This window comes from Mytilus trossulus, chromosome 10 (assembly GCF_036588685.1).
Source record: "Mytilus trossulus isolate FHL-02 chromosome 10, PNRI_Mtr1.1.1.hap1, whole genome shotgun sequence".
Classification (NCBI taxonomy): domain Eukaryota; kingdom Metazoa; phylum Mollusca; class Bivalvia; order Mytilida; family Mytilidae; genus Mytilus; species Mytilus trossulus.
In genome coordinates, this window is record NC_086382.1 from 37535754 (window position 1) to 37551177 (window position 15424).

Sequence of the window (15424 nt, forward strand, 5' to 3'; positions counted from 1 at the left end):
TGCTTGAACTTGTTTTCATTTATGCGGATTTTTCTATCCATTTACCTCAATATGTCTTTGCGTACTGATAACCTTATCTTAGATAGAAGTACTTAACAATAGAATCAAAATGACAATTCTAGTATTATCAGCTTACCTAAAATTTCACAACTGACAAAGGCAAAATTATTATATTAAAATGACTATTTCTTAATATCAACTCTGTAGCTTAAGATAAAAGGTCTTGCTATCACAACGGTCATTTTTGGGTCATCATCATATGTATTTGTCTCTAAATCGCGGTAGAACAAAGAATCTGCCAAAGTGCAAGTACCACATAAATTACTACAGCTTACAGCAAAATCATCAAATACACTACAACTTTCTTATTGTCTCATTTACGCGATTACATATATATTTTTTAACCTTAATATTCTGATGCCTTTGCATCTTTTCTAGTTGCAAAATAGTTCAGCCTTGAATTGTTTTCTTAAAAAATTAAACACATTCACTTCATGTAATAACTACATCTGCAATATAGCCTACTATTGCGAAAGCTGTTAATTTGTGGCTAGCTACTATTTGTGTGGCTTTTGTTTTGAAGTAGAAACTAAAGTAGACAAAATCAGACAGATTGATGAGAAGAAAGTTAAAGACTCTGGTGATACCATGGCCAATATGGAAAAGGGGATGTGATAATCTTTTAATATATCCAGAGATTCAATGTGTTATTCTATAATATAAGAACGAAGTTGAAACATGCATATTCAAAATAAATAGAACCGGTATTTTGCAATAATAGGTGAATATTTTGAATATATAGTGCTCATAGCTTACCCTTATAACTAACTGTGGGTTTTAATTAATCAGATTGAAAGGTTTTATTTGCAATACAAGCGAGAAAGCAAAATCGAAAGCTTGTCCTTTATGAAAACCAATGTTAACTTGTAAGATTTCTAATCAATATGTTGTTAATCTTTTCTTTTTTTAGCAATATTAACGGAAAAATCAACGATAACAGGTTGGAAAAAAAAACACTTAGGTATGCCTGGTCGCGGCTATTTCCGAAATGTAAAGCTTCCAGATATAAGGTTGTTCCGTTTTTGTCATTTTGAGCTTTTATTCATCAACATTGAATCTTAATGACGGCAACACTCGCCATGTAAAAACTGTTCATATATATCTTTTAAACAAAGTGATGTATTGCTAGGTAACGTTCTACCTTTAGAACTTCTACAAAGCATGTCACAATAAGCAATATACGGCAATGTTAATCATAAACTAAGTTGTTGATGCATTGTGTTAAATGTTTTGTATTGTCGCTAAATTGATGTTTTGATAAAGGTAACAATTATATTGTTGTTTAATCAATATGTCTGGTAATTGTAAGATCAATTGGTCAAATTATGGTCATCAAATACTATAACAACAACAGCCATCAAGATATGAGGGTAAAAAGGAATAAATTTACACCCCAGTTTAAGAACTTTGAGCGTATCACTACGCTGTCAATAAACACTTAAATTTACCAGTTTGGCTATTTTATTGATGTTCAAAAACAAATTTTATGATACAATTTTGTATGAGACGTAGTTCTTTTATATCTGAGAAAGGTCAGATTATTACCTTTGATTCACGCATAATTAATTGATCAATATTTCCTCAGTTCTCTAGTTTTGAAAAGAGCATTTAGTTTTGATAAAACACGACGAGTGGCATTGTCTAGATCAAAATATAAATTTTCCAAAATCAGCAACATTGTCAGATGATGGTATATATTGATTTTTATTTTACATGCTTCATTGATGATAGCTAATAACACCACTTTATTACTACCTTAACAACGAAGCACAGTTAACGTATTCTAATAATTTTGTGTTTTGCACCAGATGTAGAACATATCCCCCTATTTAAAAACTTGAAGAATATTTTAACGAGTTCTTATATGATAACTTTTATAAACTTACTGTCAACAAATGTATTATTCATCATACTAAGAATTTGCTCATTCCAGACATAGATTACCTTAGCCGTATTTGGCACAACTTTTTGAATTTTGGGTCCGTAATGCTCTTCAACATTATACTTCTTAGGCTTTCTAACTTTTTTTTATCTTAGCTTCACTGATGAGTCTTATGAACAAAACACGCGTCTAGAGTATCAAATTATAAACCTGGTACCTTTGATTACTATTTCCTGGCTTTACATGCCAACCTTTTCTTCTGAAATTGTCGAGAGAATTATTTAGTTCAACTTAATCTTTGGGTTCTGCGTCTTAGGTTTGAGATGTGTTTACTTTTAAATGGATGTGATTATATGTTTTGTATGCCATGATATTTGTATTTCAGCTTTGTGTCTATTTTTGCAGCCGATCATTTGAAATTTATAACCTATCGGGAGAAAGTTTTGATTTAATACACAGTGAAAAATTAGATTTTAATACGTGCCATTTCGTCAGTAAATTTGTTGGAATACTACAGAGACAGATAGAAATTATAACAATAATAGACTGCTGTAAATGAAATTTGAAACTATAAGGAAAGATTGTTTATTTATATCAAAATAATCGATGTTTAGTGTAAAACAACGAATAAATTCTAAAACATAGTTGAAACGTAGAGAGTTACAGAAATAGCAACACATATCCCAAATAAGCACGCAGATCAGCTGTATTTGCCCAAATATCAGACTAAATGACAAAGAAATTTAAAAGATCTATAAGTCACCGTAAGACCTTCAACGATCAGCAAAGCCAAGACCGCATAGTCAGTTAATGTTAGATGACAACTCACATTGTTAAGTTGAAAACTATCCGATCGTTGATGCAGATGTCATATCCGTTCTACGTACTCCGAAACACTGATCTCTGAACCAAAGATTGTAAATTGTCATCCCTCGTAAATGTTGACTGAACAACTAGAGGAAGAGATTCCTCACAACAACACCTTTGAGGTATCACCACCATTTATAATTTCAAGTTAGTTGTTCAATTGTTCTCAATTTTTACCCAAGGGATCAATAATTATTTTTAAGAACAGACGTTCAACATAACCGTAATATATTTCTGCGTCCATCAACATTCATGATTCAAGCCGCAAAGATGACTCATCATGAAGAGAACACTTACAAAAAAACGGCTAACAGTGTATTTAAGTTTGATATTTTATTTTTTTTTATGAAAATAATTCATAATTTGTGATATTCGATCTATACATAAATACTGGCAACGCCATGACCTAAAACAAATATTAAGAAATAGGAAGTCAACATACGGCTACACAAGACGACAACAGAAAAATCTTATGATTGCTTGACTGTTAAATGCATAACGTCCATTCATCCAAATATATAATGCATAATCAGAAAAACGAACACAAAAACACACAGGTGAAATATCGTGCTCTGAATAGCAATGCCTGTTATTTTAGTGACTTTAGCGATTATGGTGATTTATCCGTTAATTTCATGTAAAAGAGGGACGAAAGATACCAAAGAGACAGTCAAACTCATAAATCTAAAACAAACTGACAACGCCAAGGCTAATTAATCTTTTGTTTTTAATCTACAAACTGCATTTTCATTCTTTCTTTATGCATTTCTATTAAGAAAATGTCATTTCTTCAATTCAAGTATAAATTTAAACTTTCAAACATAATTATTAAGTAATTCAAATAGTTTAAAGTACTAAGAATAACATTTATATTATTTCCTGTTATCGAAAATATTTCATGGACTTTTCGTAATTAGATATACATGTATATTACTTTATCCGCGTAAGCGTTTAATGAGCTTTAACATATATGATTAATGTTGTGTTCTTTTATACCTTTCGTGACAAATAGCTATTTTCTAAATGAAGCTTTAATTCTTGATTGCAGTTCTTATAAAAGAAAAATTACTGTGAAGTATTTACACCATAAACACGCTAAACTATTTTATATTTTGCTTTCCTCTCCAGTCACTTGACCGTTAAGGTTTAAACACAGATATTCATAAAAGGCATACAGAAATTTTCATTAAAAACCATTAAGCATTGTAGGGTTCAGAAGACTAACATTCTATACGATGGATATATATCAACGAAAAGTATGCAATCACTGAAAAGAAAATTAACAAACATCCATAAAAACCTGTTGTCTTCGATCATGAATACATTTGCATTTTTGATATACAATGTCAAGAACGTAACAAGCCAGTTTCCTGTTTAAATTGATTTCCAAACGGTTTCAAGATTTAAACAAAATGTATCATTTTGTAATATCACGGTTCAAGTACTTGTAGATGCGCAGTGATGTAGTCCTCATGATAAACTCTATAAATATTTATACGAAAAAAGTAAATAGTTATTAACGTTACACATGTTACATAACTATCTGGCAGTATAAATACATAATTCACACAGACAAATTAAGAAAGCGGAAAAGAAGAACTTACCGTTTTCTGGATAAATTATCAGTATACTGTGTATAAGGTATACATTTACATATAAAAGATTTTAATTTTATCCAAGTCCTTTAGCTTTGCATGTTGCAGGAAGCTACACAATGTACTTATTTGGAAAATAACTGTTATCCTTTTTAAAATATACTGAAAAAAAAACAAATAAAAGTATGTGTAACTAAAAACCTAGTTTACACAAATAAAGTCCTCCTTGGCTAATACAAACCAAATGAAATGAAAATATTAAATGCATGAAACTCATCAAAAGACATTTTGTTTAGAAGAAACAACTCAAGGTAACAAATAAAAAATGATGTGATTTTTCTAACTCCAAAAGCAACGAGACTAGTGAATACACAGAGTAGCTAAACTTATCATAGATACCAGCATTTAATTTTGTATTTACGCCAGACGCGCGTTTCGTCTACAAAAGACTCATCAGTGACGCTCGATTCCAAAAAAGCCAAAACGGCCAAATAAGGTAGGTGTCTGCAGCTACATTCATCGCCTGCGATGTTAATCCACACAGTCAACATTTTCATGAAAAAGACACACTAAATAGAATTTTAAAATTGACAATAATTCTGGTATCTAAAGATCTTAAACCGCAAAAAAAAGTCGCCAGTGAGTAGAGATGAGCACGAATTATTGATGGTGATCGTATAGCTTAATGTAATGTCAAGGTCATGTGTTCTTCAACATCAAATCTCTGTTGGAGGTTTTAAGTACCTTATGATAAAGATGTCCGTTTTGTGTCAACATGCATGGGATAAAAACAACTCTTGAAGTATATAAATGCCATGCGATGTGCCAAGGTAATGCAAAGGCTAAAAAATTGAAAGTTATTTATTGAAAAAAATATAACATGCGTCATTCAAAAACTAACTGAAAAATGGGAAATAAAGTGATAGGACATCATTATTATATCTGAAAGTGAAATTAATGCACCTTGTAGGATTTGTTCTTCATTTGCATTTCAGATGGTTTCGCAAGAAATCTGATACATATAAGTGCATTAAAAAGTCGGCTAATATGGTTCTCCTTGGAATACCGACTATTTTTTAAAAACAATGAGTATCTTATAGCAAGCATCCTTTTAAAATGCCCTGTCGAAACACTATATAATGGAAGAATAATTTAAACATGGACGAACCAGCTTTAAACATGGAACGAAAACTATATTCTTAGGACACGATATACTTTTTATATGTTCATTGACAAGTACGAGTAAACATAGCAAGATATAGTAAAAATCATCTACCTATTTTTTTATTCCATTTTCCAATCTTACAGTTTGTCACAAGTTGCTGATATGATTAAAACTTTCAATTCAACACAGTAGGTAATATATTTATTCTATGTCTTTTGAATAAAAAAGGATATGATCTATTCTCTTGCGATATCAATTAATGCCACAACAAAAACAAAAAACTGAAATACACATAGTACAATCAACGGTTTTAACGATAAAAAAAAAACCTATGCAATACGTATACGAATAACTAGAAGTTAAAGTATTCCATTATCTAGACAAATTTTCAATACATGCAATAGTCAGTAATTGCAATTTCCAAAAATTCCTCAAAGAGCCAAAATCTCTACAAGAACAAAAGTCTACTGACCAACTTATACCCTGCTTCGTGTGTCATTTTGTTTGACAATGCAGCTGGGTGTTAGTATTGAAAACTATTGTTCTTTGTGTGATATATTTATTATTATTATTTCTAATCCCGAGTTTATTTTACGATACGATGCAATTTGCTTTTTTGGGGAGGGGGACAATTATTTCCATAGTTTTATGATTAGTTTTTCTAGTAAGATTTCATTAAAAGGAAAATAGATGAAACGATTGAAAGTGTAAATTTTTATTTTTTCTTTCGTTTATCAAACATAAATATAGGATGTCACACGTGTTTCTAGAATAACCTTCATGTGAAAGGCTCGTAAACAAAAGTTATGAAATCAAAATATAAAAGGAGTTGTTTACCACTAGATGTCACTAGTATCATTGTGTATCTTTCCCATTGACATATGTTACCACATTGTTTTCTGCATATTATGAATATGTTTGGGTTCATACTGTGCCAAATCTAAATTTAATGATGTCGCATTTGATTCATTCAATACAGGAAATTAGACTAAAAGGCCATAGTATTAATGTATTCTATTTTAAAAGTGGTACGATTATCTACTACATTAATGGTGTCTCATCTTATCAATTAAATTCAAGAATAAAAAATGATATAAAATGAGATAGTATTAATATATTATATTGCAAAATTTACGATAGTCTATTCCCTTTGAAACTTGTTGGTATGTAGATGAAAGAGCACGTACGCCATTTGAATAACCTTTAATACAATAATATAACCATGTGAAACAGTAACATAACGGAGAAAATTGTATCAGTATAATCCTCAAGATTATGAAAAAGTCACTATGTTGTTTGACATGAAAAATATCTGAAAAAAAAACTTGGATTCTATTTAAATGGTATTAGTTTTAATCTTGTTAGTGGTTCTGTAAAGATGTACAAGGTCATTTCCTTGTTATTATTCATTCTCTTATATATTATTTTTATTTTGATAATCTTTTTTTTTTTCATTGTGTATTACTCGTCTATATTTGTAATCTATTTGACTTGTGGTAAAAAAAAAAATATGAAAAAGTAATTTATGCTTTCGAGGTATGAATTAAAAAGCTATGATATTAAAGAAATAAGTGTTCAGAGGTCCTTTCGCACTCAAAAGACGAAAAGCCAAATTATGAATTGAATAAATCACTCATGCCAAGGATTTCTTTATTAGTACAAAGATAAGTTCTGGACAAATTTTCAAAAAGTAAAAATTTAACCAAGATTTATAATTAAGATCAATAAGGTATTATACCTTGTTTGCAGACGTCGTATCTGTAAGATGAAATGTGAATGTCATGCACAACTTCAAGCCTACCTTAACGTTATAGACGGTTTTATAATATCCAGAATAATAGAGGGTTTTATTTTACAAAGCATCCTTTTCTATAAAATACACCAACAATAGTAAATTAATACATAAATAATAAAAGTGAAAACTGATTGATATAACACAAACAGGTATGATATCATAAACACAAACTGGATTTTAAAATACGAACCGCTATTAACGTATGAAATGGTATATCAAAATGGTCAAACTCAATAAACTCAGGACAATTTAGCAAGAAGATAAAGGTAACAATAGCAAAAAGAAAAAAAAAGAATGTAAAAAAGCATTTGAAGTTTTGTTGTGTTTTGAGAATAATGTATAATTATAGTATTCTCAACACTTTCTTTTATCGGAAATTGTACTTGAAAATGCAGGAAATAATTGCTTGGTAATTTTTTGAAAGCCTACTTTGTGATTTCAAATTTGAAGGATTAAAAGGGAAACTCAAACGTAACTTATCATTTTGTCATTGTAATGTCATTAAGAAATCATTTACTGTTATGATGTTTGCCGGAAAAAAAATGCTTGTTTTTTCAATTAACTGCAGAATTTCCCTATTTTTCATCGTTTTAGAGAAAACGGTACATACCATGACGTAATTATGACGTCATCAGATAAGATTGATGATGTTTTTCATTTGTAATTCTTTACCCAATGCATTTACAAATATAATGTAGCAATTTGAAATAGTTGTCAAACAATTGATTTTCTTGGGGCAAAACTGGGCCTTAATGCCCCTACTCCTTCACGGTGCTTCAAACGTTTGATTAACATTTTACTAATATATTTTGCGACTTGAAAATTAACACAAATATTTAAAGATCATTTCAAACTGTTTCTGCACACTTACACTTAAACTTTTCAAATGTTTGCTTTGTCATTGCTTTAAAGAGCTGAATATCAGTATTGCAAAATACATTTTCTATTTCATCTGAGGGTCTGTTCGTATCAGATGCTAGTTGTGAAGTAAGCCAAAACGTTTTCATTAGACGTGTGAAAATTTATTTGGACTTTTGTGTATTCAGCAAAAAATGATAATGACTATTTATTCAGTGTTGGAGCAGTGACAACTGCACAAGCAATAAGACTTTTTTTCACAAGATATCAGACTTGATAATCACTCTACATTACGTTAGCTGGTCGTCTGATTGTTATACTTGCCTTGCTGATTCTAGTCTTAGTAATACAACTCGTTATGTCATTAAGCCGTTTTCATTAGTGCATGTGTTCTGGTTGATATATACTGCCAAGAAAAAGGGAATTAGAATTAAAATCTACAGTTGCTATGAAATTGTATTTGGATCTTTTTTTTTTTATCAAAATGTAGGCTTTATTCCGGATTTTGTCTTTCAATTTTCATTTATGTGCGAAAAGATATAACTGTTTTCAAAGCATGTGTATTAAGATTTTAGTCTTTGTGGTGTTTGGTAATCCATGTGAACATTTCGTGTATCATATGGTTTTCCTACACGTACGTATTAAAATTTGGTTCAAAGTAATTGTTTTCAATTTCCTCTTTCTACATAAGAAAATGCATGTACAAAGTCAGGAATATAAAAGTTGTTGTCTATTAGTTTGATGTGTTTGACCTTTTGATTTTGTCATTTAGTTGGGACTTTCCTCTTGAATTTTTCTCGGAGTTCAGTATTTTTGTAGTTTTACTTTGTCCCAATGCTTGGTTGTTAACATATGTTTTATCAGTTTTAATTAAAGCAGTGAAAATAAAAAAAAAATTCTCCTCTTTTCTATATGTGTACAAGCTTTAGAAACAATTCATGTAACCTTAAAAAAAATATTTCTTAGAAACCCGAAATCGAAAAATAATGGTGCATTCAAACACCGAAGATACATTTTAAAGACCCGTATTTCTTTTAATGCAATTAAATGTAGGATTAAGTTCCTACAACTGTCAAACTTTTTTTCGTATGCAACCGGATGAGACGTACTATGATTTTGTGGTATAACGAATAATTTTTTTTATATATGAAATTTAAAAACATGTATAAACCAATTAAGGAAAACAGATCGTTCTACCTGAATTTTAAGACTGTGTTTGTTTATTCCTAATAGTAATAGGATTGTATGTTTTCAGTTCTTCTGTTCAATTCGGTTCTGTGAAATGTCTAAATAAAGGCAACAGTAGTATACCGCTGTTCAAAACTCATAAATCCATGGACAAAAAACAAAATCGGGGTAACAAACCAAAACCGAATGGTATTGCAGCAGAAATGTTTCAATACGTTTTGTGTACCGTAAAAAATATCTCTTGGATTCTCAGTGTTAAAAAAATATTCGAAACTTGAGTTAACTTGTCTCTTTCAGCGCATTTTGAGCTTGTTTTCGCCAATGGTATGTTGTACTTTAACATCCATTTTTAAATATACATCCATTATTAAATATATATGTTCTACTGATACAACTTCGGTACTGAGATGGTTCATCGTTTTTCCAAAATGTGACATTAATAAACTAGACTAATAATCGAATAGTACATTAATTACCGACACGACAGGTACCATATGTAAACATGATATACAGACCCTTCCGGAGTTGTCGAGATCATTCCCGATTTTTTATACGGGTTTCATGTTGCTTATTCTATTATTTCTATATTGTGTTATGTCGTATGCTGGTGAGAATTTTCGTTTTTCGCTTCTTGCCATGACGTTGTCAGATTGTCTTTTATTTGTTAGTTTGAATATTGTACACTTGGTATACTCAACATCTCTTTGTTTATATTATTGGGTTGTCAACACGTATTTAAGAAAAGATCGTGAGAAAAACCAAAACTTATAATCATGTGACGGTTAAACAACCACTAAAATGACTTAAAAAAAGAATAACCAATAACTTCATGGTCGATATTGAGAATAGATGCAAAACAAACAAAAGATTTTGAAACCTTTTTTTGTCATAGAAAAGATAAAAAATGCAGCAATATTCACCAGATATTAAATGGATTCAACACATTATAATTTTAAAGTTGTACTTGTTATAACTATCTTAGCAACATTAAAATGAAAATACAAGCATTGTTAAAAACATATAAACTAATATAGTGTTTTATTTTAGATTTATTATTTTATCTTCTCAAATATCATTTCTTTTATTCATTATCTTTGTGTTTCCGTAATTTTTAGTGCTAACCGAACAAATGAATCGAATACGAATTAACTCCAGGTGTACGCTTGTAAACTAGCCTCTCGGGTTTTCCATGATACCATAAATCAACCCAAGAATCAATCACGCCTACCGAAGAATATAAACTACAATCTCTTGTTTCTCCTGGAATTGATAAATATACATCTTGTGCATTTCTTTTGACTTGCCTGTGATAAGTGGTACAATCGGGAGGGGCATACAAATGTCCAGGTGAGCATTCTTGATACGTTTCTGTATATATTGTGTGAACTCCATTTATAATCAATCTTGCAACTGTTGTATTTATTGATTGTCGCGATTGATTAACACTAGCGATTAATATATCTCTACCATACATTCCATATCTACGATATCCTTCACAAACATGATTGATATGATTCTCTACTCCCCATATTGGTTTGTAAACTATAACCAACCAATCTCGCAAGTCATATTTTTGAAATAAAAAATCGTAAAGCTTTTTGGAGAAATTTTGATTGCTGAGACTACTTGATGGATGTTCGATCGAAAAAGAAACGACATCTTTCTCAGCTTGAGTATGATACTTAGTAGGTATTAGTTCATTGATGGTTCTCATTTTCCTGGTGACATTATAAAGACGGCTTTCCCATTGATACTTTGTATACAAGTAATTTGAATCGGTATAATTAAATTTCCTGTACGCAAGTTCGTTATTTAGTGACAAAACAAGTAGTTTCAATAATCCAAGCATAAAAGTTTGCATTCTAGGTCTATCATATTGCAATGATGTCATTGCAGTTTGTAAAATGTCATCACCTAAACCTTTGTTGATTCCCATGATGCCATCATAGAGATTTAGTGCACAGTTTGTACAGGTACTTTCATAAGCTAGTTTGAAATACCTCTTTTGACTATCCTTTATGGACAGCGGACTTTCGCAAATATTCTTTAAAAGTCTAGATACCGCATTTATATCTCTTTCGGTCTGGCTAAACTGATTAGAAACCCGGGTCCAATTTAGTTGCCTCTCAAGTTTTTGCAACTTGTTATCAATTACATCAAATCGCCTATTCATTTCATTATACAGTTGTTTAATAGCTAAAATCTCTTGCGACTCTTTATTACCAGGAAAAGAAAATATAAGGCTAACAAACTTTATCGTTGCTGAAATAAATGATAATGCGTTAGGGGCAGCAGTTTCCAAAAATCTCATAAACTCAAATGACTTCATTGCAGACGTTAGGTGATCAGCAAATTGGACGCCTTCTTTCATCTGATTCAACTGGTCATCATTTGTAGTGTCTGTGAAATCTAGTGTAAATAAAGCCAACAGCAGAAAAGGGAGCCACAATCTGAGACCCATTATCCTCCTTGAAGAAAAAAAGCAATCTAATTTTATTATACACATGTGATTTAAATTTCTTACTAGACATGCTTTTATCAGACATGTTTATACATATATATATATATATGTATGCATTTTGTATAATATTACATTCATATTGGTGAAAACGTGAAAAATCTAATTAAAAACATTTTGACAGTCATTTGGATTATGAATAAATACTGTTGATATTCGTATATTTCATTTTTTACACAAATCTGTAATTGATTATACCATTTTTTGTATAAAAAGTTAAATTTAAATACAAAATAGTTTCTGTTCACACCGGCAGAAGTGGCAGCGAATAATGTAGTGTTTGTTCAACGCATGTTCTACATAAAATCATCCATAAACGAAATGAAAAACTCTTCAGTCAGGTTTGTCCTCTCCAAAGAGAGACAAATTGTAATCAAGAATATCTATGCAACTACCAAGCTTAAAGTCACAACTATGTACTGGTTAGCTAAATTATACAAACAACCATTTAACTTCGTTTCATCTCGGCATCTGGTTTGTATTCTACTATAAATTGGTCAGTGCTTCTTTCAAATATCAAAGAACATGTTATTTACTTTTATAATAAATTTTATGAAAATTTTAGTACTAATTATTTTTAGAGGATTTGATTTTTTTTATAGATTTTAAATTGAATACGTGATTTTGATAGTCTTTTTAATTATGAATGCAGTCAGCTTTGTTTTTACTGTCTACACTACACTTTAACACAATCATATCAAAACTTGTCTTAATCTTTTTTTATAAAATGGTCTTTTGAAAAATCTCATTTCAAATTTATCTACTGTACCTCGTTTAAAGCTTTTTCTATAACGAAAAATGAAAGAATGCTAGATACACTGCCTATAAATGTGAAGACATTAATGAGGCTTAAAGTTTTATCCTGAAAAATCATTTATAAAGTGTATAGACAGGTTGTGGGTATTCTTATGGGCACTATATGCGCCGCTTTGAAAGCAAATGTTTCCTTTATTGCTTTTAATCACTTTGTATAGACGAATTTAATAAAGACACGTCATTTTTACATTTAGTTGACACATTCCACAATACCTACCGTCGTTTTGATGATATTTGTTCGTTTAATAATCAGAATTCTCCCAAATATACTACCAAAATTTACCAAAAGCAACCCACTTTAAATCAAATTAATCTTACATAAACCGCAGTAAATATCCTTTATTTAATATCTATAGGGTACGCTCCCTACAAATAATTTACGTTAAAAGAGACGATTTTTGAATCCCTATTGTTAATTTTCTAATTTTAAGACGACGATTTTCTTTTAGCATTTATTTATACATTAACTAAATCCATTTATAGATATTCAGATCTGATTAGTTAATTTGGCTTAAATAATTATCAAAAACTGTATTTTCCATTCTTTAATGTATGGTAATATTGTAATCAAAGCTCAGATATCCTTATGCGATCCGTGTGATTTCATGGAAGCTTTACACAAAATTTTTAGTAAAAGGTTATATTTTTTTAACGTTGTAAATTATATATTTGAATTTTGTTTACATTGGCACCAACATCGATTTTGTCATCAACACATTAAAGCAAAAATCAAATTAGTTTTTTTATCTTTTCGAATGGTTTTTGGGATGTATTATACATGTAACAAATCCACATTTATTTTTATATCAAAGATTGCTTAATCTATATCTATAATGACCACCGTGAAGAACATAACATGTGGGGTTTTAAAGGCCGTACCTTGACCTATAATGGTTTACTTTTATGTGTTATTATTTGGATGGAAAATTGTCCCATAGGCACTCATGCCATATCTTCCTATATCTATTGCGGTTATGTGTGTAACGAGGTTTTGAATCTGAGAAAAACGATCAAGGTAAGTTCAATTATCAACATTTCTTTTTGAGAATTGTTAGTACCAAATAAGGTATCACACGGAAGGAACCGAACCTTAATGTATTTCCAGCAAACTGAAGCAGACAGTTTTAGTGATCTGATTTTGTACACCTTTCCCTAGCTATACGTGTTGCAGATTTTGAGTCTTCATATTCAAGTTTCAGAATGAAAAAAGCTTTTGACGATTTTTCCCCGGAAGATTTATTTAGAAATGTATACCTATCATGGAGCATCTTAGTAAAACATAAGTTTTAAAACAATGTTTTCGTCAAAACATAAATTAATTACCTAATTCATGCCAAGAAGTTGTTATTGTTGGCATAACGGCGTTACTTCCCTTTCAAAACAAAAAAAAAAGAAATCTGAAAGGATTCAACAGACGAAGAAATTGATACGTGTAATGAACGATTAAAATAAGTTCATAAAACAAATTTAAAGCTTAAAGGTTGTTATTTGTTTTCTGTGTAGACAGATGGAAATATATTTGACTAAGACTTACATTTGAAAAAAAAACCATCATCTTCAAGTAATTTCTTTGAAAAAAAAACAGAACATCATATCGAAACTGATAATTACAAGTTTTGAAATGACAGCATGATATAAAAAGACCACGAAATAGGATAATAATGGGCATCTATCCTTCGCCATGAAATTAAAGGGGCACTAGCTACGAGATATATGAAAAACCTGATATATTATTTTGTTTGGCTCAATCAGTAATGAAATACAAATAGTGAAATAATAATTACTTTTTAGTAGCCAAAAAGGTTCAATTTTGTCATAATAAGCAAAAAAACATTGATTATGAATCTTTCACTTGCAAGTGAATAATTCGACCTCATTAAATCCGTATTCATGTAAAACTTTAACCCCATAGCTTGAGATGAATAACACGTGAATTATATGTGTAAAGTTATTCAAAGGAACAGAGTTTCAACATTGAAAGTGAAACATAGGTAAATCATTTGATTTGCTAATTCGATCTACAAATAAACATCCTAATACAGGTAAAAACGATGATAAACATTTTTTTTATTGTTATATGAAATAAAAAAAAAAGACCTAGAATCATTCAACTGCACATGTTTGCATAATCTATTTATATCTATATTTATGTTTACATCACTCATATGGTCATCGGATGGCTATAGGGGTCAACTCGATAAATAATTTGATGGCGTCTAAACTCAATACACACGAAACAAAGCTACGTATATTCATGCCTGTGTCTTGTTTATTGTTTTATTCAGACTTTTAAAGTTTGGATAAATGTTGTACATTGTTATAAATCAAATATGATAATTTGATTAGAATCGGCGAACATGAATTTGACAGCTAGTGCCCCTTTAATGCTTGGTTTGAATTCTGAAACGAAAACTAACTACGTATACATTTAATGTTTTTAGTAGTTGAATGATACTTTTGGAGACTGTAGGGAAAACGGTACACATTACATTTTCCCAGCATTAGGTTGGCCTTTTGTGTACCCAAAGCAGGTGAAGGTAGTCAACTTAGGAGCGCTGTGATTGGATGTAAGGGTCCAATATATTTTTTTTTATCTATCTCTTAATAACTGCAGTATTTATATTTACAATATTCATTTTGAAACATATTGAAATATTTTCTATAAAATTATTCGAAAAGG